This window comes from Pelodiscus sinensis, chromosome 1 (genome assembly GCF_049634645.1).
Source record: "Pelodiscus sinensis isolate JC-2024 chromosome 1, ASM4963464v1, whole genome shotgun sequence".
Lineage (NCBI taxonomy): Eukaryota > Metazoa > Chordata > Testudines > Trionychidae > Pelodiscus > Pelodiscus sinensis.
This window is the reverse complement of record NC_134711.1, coordinates 139,519,127-139,531,282: the sequence shown is the minus strand read 5'-3', so window position 1 is coordinate 139,531,282 and position 12,156 is coordinate 139,519,127. Positions and strand designations below refer to the sequence as shown.

The following is a 12,156-nucleotide window of genomic DNA, read 5'->3' as shown; positions in this document are numbered from 1 at the left end:
CCCCACCGGCTTGACATGTAGCCATGAGGGAATAATAGAGAGAGAGGGACCAGTCAGTAAGAACCGCAGAAGTAGCAAAAAGCAGGGATCTGTAGATATTCTGAAAACTTTCTCTAGTTCTGGCTGGACTTTCTGAGTTCTCTAGGCTTGACTGTTGGCTCCAAGCCTCTCCATCCCACAATATCTCTTCACCTTAGCATCACTCTATACCTGCCCATCCTACCTTCTTCTCCTGCCTCCCCCCTTCCCTACAGTGTTCCCTCTCCCTCATCCTTGCTTTTGATTTTAGCTTGTCCCCTCCTAACTTAACTCACTCAAAAAGCTGCAAACAAACAAAAAATTGTGGAATTAACGTGTTTGCTGCCATCACATGGTTCATGCAGCTTGTGTGTTATGCCCTTTCCCCCATCGTGTATCTGTCTTCTCCAACTAGAACAGATTGTAAGCTCATTAGAACTGGTGCTGTTAGTGCAATGGGACCCCCATCCTTGGTTGGTACTTATTGACTATCATAGTAGTAACAGTACCACTAATAATGCATGTATTGATTTTTAGGGCCAAAAGGGATTATTATGATCAACCTGTTTGACTTTTTTGTTATTATTACTCCTTTCATCTCCTTAAAAGGGGTGGACTTTTAAGCTAAAAAGCCTTTCTTTGTGATTATGGAATTGTGAGTTTAAGGGCATGTAATAAAGCATTCTTAAATAACTCCCTATTATCACACATATTTTTATATTTACATATTTCCTCTGACTTGGTTTTGCTCATGATTTTTTCCAGCATTAGGAAATTAGCCTTTTTAAAGCACTAAGTACATATATCACTGGACAGCCCTATATTATATAAAGTAATAGATATGGATATAGATAAAAACTATTTTGTTTGAATATATCAAATGAAATGATATTTTACTTCAGTGATCAGTTCATGTACGTTGTCAGAATAAGGTCTAATATAGAATTATTTCAAGTTGGTTAGAAAGTTACCTATAATTTTTAGAAACCTCAAGTATTGTTTTCCCAGTGGAGCATGAGAGCTCCAGCATGTGTTCCCTAGAACAGGGGTTTTCAAACTTCTTTTCTCATGGCCCAGTTGAAGAAAATTGTTTATGTCCATGACTCAATGTGATTTTACGGGAATGTGGGCTCCTGGGGTAGGGCTGAGGATGACAGCCTCAGCTTTGGGGGTGGGTCAGGGCTGGGGCAGAAGGAGCTTACCTTGAGCAGCTCCCAGGCTGTTTCTACACTTCAGGTTTCTTGTGTGAGAAGCTTTTTGCAAAACTTCTTGCGCAAGAGAGCATCTAGACCACATGGACACTCTCTCAAAAGAAAGCTCTGATTGCTATTTACAGAATAGCCACCAGAGCACCTATGCTTTTTTCAATTGGCTCGTTCTGCGCGAAACCCTCCTGCTGCCTGTCCACACACAACTTTTTGCGCAAGAACTCTTGTGCAAAAAGGAGTTATTCCTCATAGAAAAAAGGATAACTTCACCGCCAAAACCCCTGTGTCCCTTTGATTTACTGTAAATTTACTTGTGCAAAAACGCACTTGAGATGTGGATGCTCAGCAGGCTTTGGTGAAAAAATGGCTGTTTTTGTGGAAAAATCCTGTAGTGTAGACGTAGCCTCGGTCAGCAGTGCAGCAGGGGCACTAAGGCCCACAAGCAGCCAGCAGCAAGTTCTAACCAATGGGAGTGAGGAGCTCACTCTCAGGGCAGGAGCAGTGCACAAAGCCCCATGCTATCAAATCTCCCCTCACTCTTCTCTTCTACAGACTAAACAAGCCCAAATCTCTCAGCCTCTCCTCATAAGTCATGTGCTCCAGCCCCCTAATCATTTTGGTCTCCCTGTGCTGGACCATCTTCAATGCGTCCACATCCTTCCTGTAGTTGGAGGCCCAGAACTGGACACAATACTCCAGATGTAGCCTCACCAGAGCCGGATAAAGGGGACTAATCACTTCTTTAGATCTGCTGGCAATGCTCCTCCTAATGAACCCAAATATGCCATTAGCCTTCTTGGCTACAAGGGCACCTGTTGACTCATATCCAGCTTCTCATCCATTGTAATCCCCAGGTCCTTTTCTGCCGAACTGCTACTTAGCCATTTGGTCCCCAGACTGTAACAACACTTGGGATTCTTCCTTCTTGTCTTTGTTGAACCTCATCAGATTTCTTTTGGCCCAATCCTCCAATTTGCCTACGTCACCCTGGACCCTATCTCTGCCCTCCAGCGTATCTACCTCTTCCCCTAGCTTAGTGTCATCTGCGAACTTGCTGAGGGTGCAAACCATCCCCTCATCCAGAGGATGTTGAACAAAACTGGCCATAGAACCGACTGCTGGGGCATTCCGTTGGAAACCAACCACCAACCTGACATCGAGCTGTTGATCACTACCTGCTGAGCCTGGCAATCTAGCCAACTTTTTATCCACCTCACTGCCCATGTATCCAATCCATACTCCCTTAACTTGTGGCAAGAATACTGTGAGAGACAGTATCATAAGCTTTGCTAAAGTTAAGCTATATCATGTCCACCACCTTCCCCCTGTCCCCAGAGCCAATTACCTCATCATAGAAGGTATGTTCACTTATTTTTCTGTTCCCTCCTTTCGTGGTCTCTAGCACATCTCCTCTAGTATCCCATCCTCTGCTTTATCATTTAGAACATTGAGTGACTTGGGAACTGAGAACCACATTTTAAATGTATTTAAGTGATTGAAGATGTAGCTAAGTGCCCTATCCCCTAGTCCACTCCAGAACCCACCCCACCACCTTACCTTCAGGGCATTCTTTATCCTTCCTTCCACCTGCTGGAGCCAGCTCTATCCTGGGGGCAGCCTGTGTGTTGGCTGTCCTGCTACTCCCAGGGTGGCTGGGACTTGAACCCACTACCCTGCCCTCTCCTGGAGAGTGTCCTAGCCCCATGTCTACTCCAGAACCCAACCCACCACCCTACCTTCAGAGCATCTCTTATCCTGTTTTGCATGTGCGGGAGCCAGCTCTATTCCGGGGTCAGCCTGTGTGTTGGCTGTTCCTCACTCCCAGGGTGTAGCGAGTCGCCTGATGGGATTCTGAATAGCACATAAGAGGTTGAGACACCTCACGCCCACTGAAAGTCCGAAAGATGTTATTGTATGTGGTATTCTTCAAACAGTTACTGTAATGCTGTTTCCAGTTCCTGGCATTCATTCTTTGGAAGGAATGTTGAAAATTTGTAAGTGGTTCAAAAAAGTGCTTCCAGAATGATTTGGAAAATCTGCCTTACAGTGTAAGACTAAAGCAAGTCAGTCTATTTAGTTTAAGATATGACTTCATGATGATCTCTAAGCATGTGTCTATACTAGGAAACTATTTCAAAATAACTAAATTCAAAATAATAACTCTCAAAATAGCAAAATTCCCAGCACTTTGCATTGTCCTGGCACAACCGAATCCTGACCTTGGCTTAAGTTAGGGGAAGAGGAAGCTGCCTACCAAATGTGGTGGTCCTAGCTCTTACAGTTTAGATCAGTGGTTCCCAAACATTTCACCATCACACCCCCTTTTTGATTTTTGAGAAATCTTCACATCCCCCGCCCCTCGCCATAGCAGCAAAACTTTTTGACGAAAAAAAAAGGAACGGACTGGGGCTGAAAAACAAAAATAGAAGCAAAACTTGGGGGGGGGGAATTAAGGAGGGGTCTGGGTCACCTCACGCCCCCCCCCCCGAATTTCTTCATGCTCCCCCAGGGGGGCATGCCCCCCAGTTTGGGAACCCGTGGTTTAGATAGATAGATAGATAGATAGATAGATAGATAGATAGATAGATCGTAAACATGGATGTTGGAAACCATCTGTAGTCTTATGGTTACACCATATTACATTAGTGGTGTAACATATATGCTTTAAAACAGCGTTTCTCAACATGGTCTGTGAAACCACTTTGAGAAACCTGCTAATTGGCTGCTCCGGTGTGTGTATTTATCGGCGCAGTGGCCACAGAGCCTAGTGGCTCCCATTGGCTCTGGTTTGCTGTTTGCAGCCAAAGAAAGCTGCAGGAAGCGGCATGGGCCAAGCCGCCGCTTCCCACAGCTCCTCTTGGCTGCAGACGGGGAAACAGAGCCAATGGGAGCCATGAGGCTCTGTGGCCACGGCGCCAATAAATACACACACTGGAGCCATGAAGCCAGTAAGTAAACACACAGCAGCAGCCAGTTAGCAGGTTTCTCAAAGTGATTTCACAGACCATGTTGAGAAACACTTTTAGAAGAAGGTTTAAAATATGTTTTAAAATAAACAAAACCACTGTTTCAAATGCGGTTTCACAATGGTAAGCAGATTTGGTGGCTATGCTGCAGGTTTCCACATGCAAGAGTGGTTTTAAGCTTAACAGTGATAGACATTCTGTCTAAATATGTCTCTCTCATAGGCCTGAAAGGCAAGACAGGTGCTCAAGTATCTAAGAGCTTTAAAACTATTTTCAACGAAGTTCACATGCTGCAAAAATTACAAAGTGATGGTGAAAAAGAATTTTTGCACAAACTTTCAATCAAATTGTTATATCAACATAATGATCATAATTTTGTTACTTGTAATGCAATTAAAGCAGTGGTTTGTGGAGTGTTTTAACAAAACTTAAAAAACTGAGGTATGGTCATATTTTATAATCCATAACTCCTCTCACTACATTCATATGTTACCAGAATTTTTAAAGAGTTATAACAAAAGCTTTCACATAACTATACATGCCAGATTTATTGATGTTAATTCCTCTGAAAGTATGGGAAATGGTTTATGGAGACCATTTTAAAATGAAGAAACTTGTTGCCCTTTTTAGAAAAGATGATCATGTGACACTGTCTAAACACAAAAGCACCTTTGAAAAAAGTTTTGGATGAATATTTATCAATAAAATATTGATAGCGGATGAAGTTGTAACTGAAGGAGAGAACACTGTGTACTGATTAAAAGATTATTGTGGTAAGACAGTGTTACTGGATCTTCTTACCCTGAAGAAATACAGAAAGTTACCCCAAGCAGAACAGTATTTATAGGACTGAAAATGTTCTGTGAGAAAGGAAAGAGGAGAACAAAGCAGCTACTAGTGAAATGGTTCAAGAGGACTAGTAAGTTTAACAGGTGGATGGAAGCTCTCTGACATTGGCCTGGAGTGTCTAGGACAGCTCTCACAATCTTTATAAACCTTCTCCTCTGACAGTGATTAAGGATGGTATAAACTGAACTGTTTAGAATAAATTGCCTAACTCTTACTCTGCCAACATGGCATGCTGTTAGTTCTCTATCTAGTACACTTCTTAAAACCATATAGCTGCCATTCTCTTCATGTTTGATGTCCTCTTGAACAATTTGTTTTGGTGCTCTGATGCAACATTGTTCAAGGCCTCTAGAAATGTGTCATCAAGCTGTTGAAAGATTTTTAGAAAAGAAACAGGTGTAAATCCCATTTTAGATTACACAAACCCAGATTGGTTTCTACTGCAGTATAATCCCCTTGAACTCAATATTTTAGAATCTGTTTACCTAAGCAACATCTCCTCAGTTCTCCTTGTCCAATGGTATCTCTGAGGAGGCCTTGTCACCTTTCCCCACAGGTTCAGACATTGGAGAGTATCATGCTAGTCAGTATAACTCACACTCGCATGGGTGTCAAGTTCTGTTCTATTCAGCAATGGCTAGACCAAAGGGCCCTATTCAGCCTCCTCAGATGTGTGGTTAATATAGCACTTTGTAGGTGGCTGAGCACTCTCGGAGCTAAAACAAATTCTATAGTTCTTACAGGGCTGCAGTGGTTCCTTTCAGCGTTTCCACAATTTCTGAAAACATGTTCTTGAAACATATGGTCTTTTCAACACAGCGAGGGGCTCCCAAGGATGGCCTTGCTGAGCTTTCACCCACTCAGCTCCAATAGGCAGGGTTTCCAGCTAGACACTTGTGCTGTAGCTATTCTGATTGGTACACAGTTCCCATCTGGGACAGGACTAGAACCTGTGTTGATTGGTAGAGGGTGGTAGATGGAATCCTTACAGGGGACCTATAACCCTGCTTCGGATGGGTCATCCTACCTCTGAACTCTGACCCTTTTTCAGCTATGTCAATTTGTATTGATTGATCAGCCCACTCTTGGGGAAGATCTAGGATGCTGACTGGTAGAGGTAGCGAGAGGAACTTTCAAACTTATGACATCCCTTGATTCTGGCCATATTCCATTTTCTACCCTGGAAGTAATACAATAGCGGGGATTCCATGAGGCAAAGTTGGGGCTTTGTGAGGTTGAAGGGTGGGGTCCAAGTCTGAGTGACATTATACCCTTACACTTCTACTATCTCTCATACATTGATTAGAACTGGAGGAGTATGTGATTATTGACAATATAACTGATTAGAAACATACAGCAGATTTACTAAGAGTAATGGAGTTAGTGCATAACCTGCTGCTTAGTTTAACAACTGCAAATAAACTAGAAGACCAGACATTTTCTGAGAATGTGGACATTTTAGAAAGTCACCTAGCTCTAAATGAAATCCATAACAGGGTCAAAACCACTGTGGCACTTCCTGCTGATCAACTGGGAATTAGCTCTATCCTCAGCAGGGACACCCCTTCTGTCCAGTGTCTCACCTGTTGTCGCTCGATGCTCTGTTCTGGTCCTATGTCACTCCCCAGATCACAACATCCTCTTCAGGACACTGTCCTCTGGCAGCGCCCACCACATTAGTTTCTTACTCCCTTCTGGTGGTATGAGAAACATAAAGCACATGAAAGCAAAAAACTTTACTTGAGTAATTTTAAATGTTGCAAGTGCCTTTTGTGATACAGTAAAAGGCAGAGTTAGAACTTCAGCATTTACAAGACTCTGGAATTACATACAGAGCTAATTGGAGTGACTGGAGCAGCTGTATAGTGCCATACATTAAAAAGAATAGGGTTTTCTCTACCTGTGGTGGCATCAAAGTTACCATAAACCCGGTATTGCCTGAGTAAGGATGATGGAAAGAAAAAGGTTACATATAAACCAGAATCATAACTTGAGTTTTAGGGACTAAACAAGTTAGCCTTCTGTTTAAAGAAGTTTATCTCACCCAAATTTCCTTTGAATTGTTTTCAACCAAGCATGATTGAGATCCCATTTTCATGAAGGTAATTGTACTGCCAAATAACTTTGTAGGTGCAGGATAACATGGTGCTATTCCTGTTCCCCAGTTATGTCCAGTAAACCTGTGAAGTACAATCTCCAAAAAGGCTCTTTTCCTCCTGCTGTTTTTCTCTTCCTGTTAAATTTCACAATCCTACATGTTCATTTAGCTCAGACTGGTGATTCTGAGTGAGACAATTTCTCAATTTATATTTCAACAGATGAATAAACATCTCTGGTTTGGAAGGAAATCAGTTTTTAAGTTGGAAGGAAATTAATTACCTCTGCTGGTAATTAATACCTTGACACAAACTATAAGAATATATTTCCAGTATAGAGACATACCTTCTTATCTAGCAGCAGCACATACATTCATACATTTTACACTGATATTCACAATCACTGTGGCACTGGCTGTTCTTTGATGCCTTACATGACATTCTGTGGTGAACCAAGATGTAGGTACCAGAATTTTTTGTAATTCCTTTGCCATCTGGCACTGAGGGTTTCTTGGACCACAAGCAATGCTGAGGAAGTAGGGAGACAGTATAAAAAAGTACTTGCTAGGCAAATTTAAGAGTCATTAACAGAGAGCAGAGCCATGGTCTCGATACTTGCAGCATTGAGACTTAGTGAGTGGCACATTGGTAGGTTGGTTGTTTAACTGTTCTCTCTTGGTGTACAGAATGTATATCTGACCCCCTGAGCAATCAGCCACAGATCTGTTTGTTGGTGCTTTAGTAAGGACTGCAAAGCTTTGGACAGCTCTGCTGATTTATGTTTGAGCAGTTATTTACTCCCTGGTGACAAGGAGTGGAGGTGAACTGAGCTGAGCTTAGCAGGGAGGCTTGGCATAAAAAGCCTCTGCTAGTCAAATTGGAGAACTTCCAACAGAAGCAGCTAGCAGGAGAGTTTTGGAGGATCTCTTGAAAGAGAATGTGAGAGGCTGTTCTTTCCTATATACAATTTCAATATGGCCAGAAATGGAATAGTGGTGCAAGAGATGTGCCATGTTTTCCTTCCTGCCTCAGGCCGGAAGGAACTTTCTGTGCATGAAAATATGTGTTGGGTAGCTGGTAGCTTGGACTGGCAGAGATGCTACTGAGAATCAGAGAAGCTGAGGAGTTCCTGGACAGTGAGATTCAGAAATGGCCATCAAGGGGTGGGGGGGAGAGAAAAAAAATTCTTGGAAGCTTATAATTGAAGCAAGAAGTCATGGCTGCAGTCTGTACAGCTAAAGACAGATGGGGATGGGCAGACTGTCACCACCAGAAATTAGAAGAGGAATTCTGCACAGCTAGATATTTCCAATCAAGACCTAGGTTCTCAGTTTGGAATCTATGGAAGAGAACTCTCAAGATCCATCTTGTCCAAGGGAATGGAGAGATATATGGGACATACCTGTGGATAGCTAACTGGTTAAACCTTTACATCCCTACTCTGAACTCTGCGTCATCATCGACTAAGGTTCAGAGTGGGGATCTGTGGGAACTGTTCAGTAACATCAACTATGTTATAATTACATTTAACATCCTATTTGTGGGGTGGAGGATAGCAAACAAGTCCACCTCAGCAGCATTTAGCATCAGAAAGGGGAACTGAACAAAAATGAGGAAACAAGTTAAACAGAAATTAAAAGAATCCGTTGCAAAAGTGAAATGTCTGCAATTTGAATGGAAACTTTTTTAAAAACACCACAATAGAGGCTCAAATTAATGTACATTCCAAGCCAAAAAGCATGGCAAGAGAACCAAAAAAAGTGCTGCCATAATTTAACTACAAAGTAAAAGAAGTGATTAGCGGCAAAAAGGCATCCTTTAAGAATGGGGAGTCAAATCTTATTCCAGTACTGGCTTTTTCCTGAATTAGGACTTCCTTAACACTAAGGCAATTGGTATTGCTCAAAACCTTTATCTCAGATAAAAGCTAATTAGCCAATGGAACTAACTGATGCAAGAAACTACTGAGGCCAAGAATGCAGTAGGATGCAACTAAGTATGGGTATGTCTACACTACCCCGCTAGTTCGAACTAGCGGGGTAATGTAGGCATACCGCACTTGCAAATGAAGCCCGGGATTTGAATTTCGTGGAATGAGGAGTAACGGTAGTTCGAACTAGGAAGCCTAGTTCGAACTACCTAGTTTGTGCCACGTGTAGCCGTGCGGCACGGGGTTCGAACCAGCCGGGATTTAAAAATGGAGGCGCCCGGCTTATGCAAATGAGGCCCGGGAAATTCAAATCCCGGGCTTCATTTGCAAGTGCGGTATGCCTACATTACCCCGCTAGTTTGAACTAGCGGGGTAGTGTAGACATACCCTTTTAGTCATTGACAGTGATACTGAGAATATCAACAGTTGTGCTAGATAGAATTAAAAATAGAGCTATACACTCTGTCTCAGCTAACAACAAAAAGTTTCCTATGGACAGATTATTCTATAATTGGCAGCTGTGGGGTTTCTTGCACCGTCTGCTGATATACCAGATATTGGCCACTATCAGAAAGAAGATACTTTGAACTAGATTACCACTTGTCTAATCTAGTATGACAATTCTTAAGTTTCTAACGCCCACGCTCATGGTTTTTGCATGAGGCCAAATAGTAGTGTTCAGGAGTTTTTAATCAGTTCTTTGTAGTTCTCCAGAATAACAGGGTGTTTTCAGTAAAGTTGTTGGATTTTTATGTAGGCATCTAGTCTTAAGGCCACATTATCACATGCTCTGACCATTTGCAACCCGAATAAAGGAAGCAGGAAAGCATGTGCTATAAATCACCCTAGACATGGCCCTTAGACTTAGCCTATACTAGATGTAAAGAAATTAACTGTTGGGGTGTGGAATCATTTCCTAAGTAAGAGGAGAATCCCCATTCTTTAGGGTATTTAACACTGACCTGGACTGAGCACTGGGTAGTATTGGGTAGGCAGTGAACTTGCCTACCCAATCTAGTCCTGACTGATGAGAGGATGGACTAGATGGGGCCTAACAGGTCTTTTCCATGACTAATATTCTGGTACAAAGGCATCCAGTGGTCTGAAACAGAAAGTAGTGGAATCCATGGAGTTCTGTCTCCCTATAGCCTTGGGGAAAAGTCTGAAGGTAGCAGCTGGCAGAATCCTCTCTTCCCCAATGGCCTCTACCAGCATTCAGTGGTTCATTGGTCCCATGTATTCATCGAACCATCACTTTACTGCTCCAAAATGTCTCTTCCAGGATATGACACACATGCAGCCCTGACTGCAACAGGGTCTTTTCAATGTTAGTGGGTTGAGTGCTGAATATTTATGTTTCTATTTTTAGCTACGAAACATGTTTTTGACTGTGAAGGGTTTGGCTAATCATTGATAGGCTCTTGCCTATTTTTTAAAAAGCCCCATAATTGTACAATGAAAGAACACAGGCTACAGTTCGCTAGAGCTTAAACATTTCTGGCTTGGATGAGCCTCTCCTCTCACATTTCATAGTGAAAAAACCCAACAAATGGTCTGGTAGCACTTTATAGACTAACAAAACATGTAGATGGGATCATGAGCTTTCGTGGGCACAGCTCACTTCTTCAGATGACCAGAGTTTTGAGTTTAGGATGTATAGACTCCAAATAAATAGGAGAGAAGTGGGGGAGGAAAAAAAGGAGAGGGGAGAAGACAGGGAGCAGAGGATATAGAAAATCAGGAAGTTAGAGGGAATCAGTAAGTATCTGAAGATTGGGCAGTTAAAATGAAGCAGATAAGAATCAAAGTCAATTGATAGTGTCCGTCCTGACATAAGAATCTACGCAAAGAGCTGTTTGCAACTTCATTGAATGTTAGGTTGATAGTGTCCCAACCATCCTTCATCACAATTGAGTCCATTAGCATGAGAATTAAATTTGTGGATGAACTCTAATTCCAGTGCTTCTCTGTGTATCTGGCTAGTGGAATTGGTTTGTGACAAGACAGCCACTTGAGGATCTTTTAAACAGTGATTAGGAAGATTAAAGTATTCCCCAAATGTATGTTACATTTTCGTATATCTGATTGATTCTTTCCCGTAGAGACTGTCCAGTTTGTCCAATATATATAGCAGTGGGGCGTTGCTGGCATTTGATGGCATAGATCAAATTACTGGATGTGCAGTCAAATGACCTTTTGATTTGGTAGCTTATGTTGTTGTCTCCAGTGATGAATTCGACAGTATGGATATGTGGGCAGAGTTGGCATCGCTTTTGGTTGCAGGGCTGGGTTCCCACATGCTTATGATGTGGTTGTGTGGCATGGTTACCGGAAATAATTTGTTTCAGGTTGGGGGGTTGTCTGTAACTGAGAATAGGCTTTTCTCCCAAGGCCTCTGAGAGTGAGGGATCATTTTCCAAGATGGGTTGTAGATTGTGTATAATGTGCTGGAGTCCACAACTCAGACCCCTCTAGCGCATTATACACAATGCAGTCATTCAATGCAGGTCAATGTTTTTGTACAAATATCTCCCTGTAAATTAGAGGTATCGTTTCATACACGAGTTGGTTTGCAAATATCTACGGTCTGTTGATTCTAATCCTCCTTTGTGGTGTATGTGACCGAAGAAAATGTGCTGCTAGGGTAATCCTTTAAAACCAGCCCCCAGCCAGAGATAAATATTGATTTCTGGGGAGACTAATGTCAGGATGTGAGGCAGAAGAACAGATTAACTGAGATGAATACAATAAGATAAAGAAAAAGGGTTTCTAGGGAACCTAGACGTTTCTTGTTAATTCACCTCACTGGCGCTATTAATTACCACCATGCTGCATGCCCCTCTGTGGGATCTAAAGAGGCAACACTGCAGTGATGAGTCTGGGCAAGTGCTGTTGCAGAACCAAAAATCACTTCTGTGAATTTGTATCAACACAGCTAAGAGCTCTGTGCTTTATACACACAGCCCTGGTCTACAGAAGGGCCTTAGTTTGAAATGACCCGCCTTAGGTTGCATGTGTAAGCGAAGCATCCACACTACCAAGCCCCTTATTTCAAAATAACAGGCTGCTTATTTAGAAATCGGTACTCC

The 12,156-nt window shown here is 42.3% G+C and overlaps 1 protein-coding gene and 1 long non-coding RNA gene across 9 annotated transcripts in view; one reads left to right on the top strand and one right to left on the bottom strand.

The window, feature by feature from the left end:
* Positions 1-12,156, top strand: part of LOC102454429 (extracellular calcium-sensing receptor) — a 168,284-nt gene that overhangs the window by 115,157 nt on the left and 40,971 nt on the right. The window lies entirely within an intron of this gene.
* Positions 1-12,156, bottom strand: part of LOC142819232 (uncharacterized) — a 38,682-nt gene that overhangs the window by 3,598 nt on the left and 22,928 nt on the right. The window contains exons 2-3 of one of the 2 annotated variants that reach the window (XR_012897027.1): positions 6,625-6,735; positions 5,274-5,408 (exon numbers count right to left, since the gene is read on the bottom strand). This is a non-coding gene — a long non-coding RNA (uncharacterized LOC142819232). Of the gene's footprint in view, positions 1-5,273; positions 5,409-6,624; positions 6,736-12,156 lie in introns of those variants that run through there. The other variant, XR_012897031.1, reaches the window with a different exon arrangement.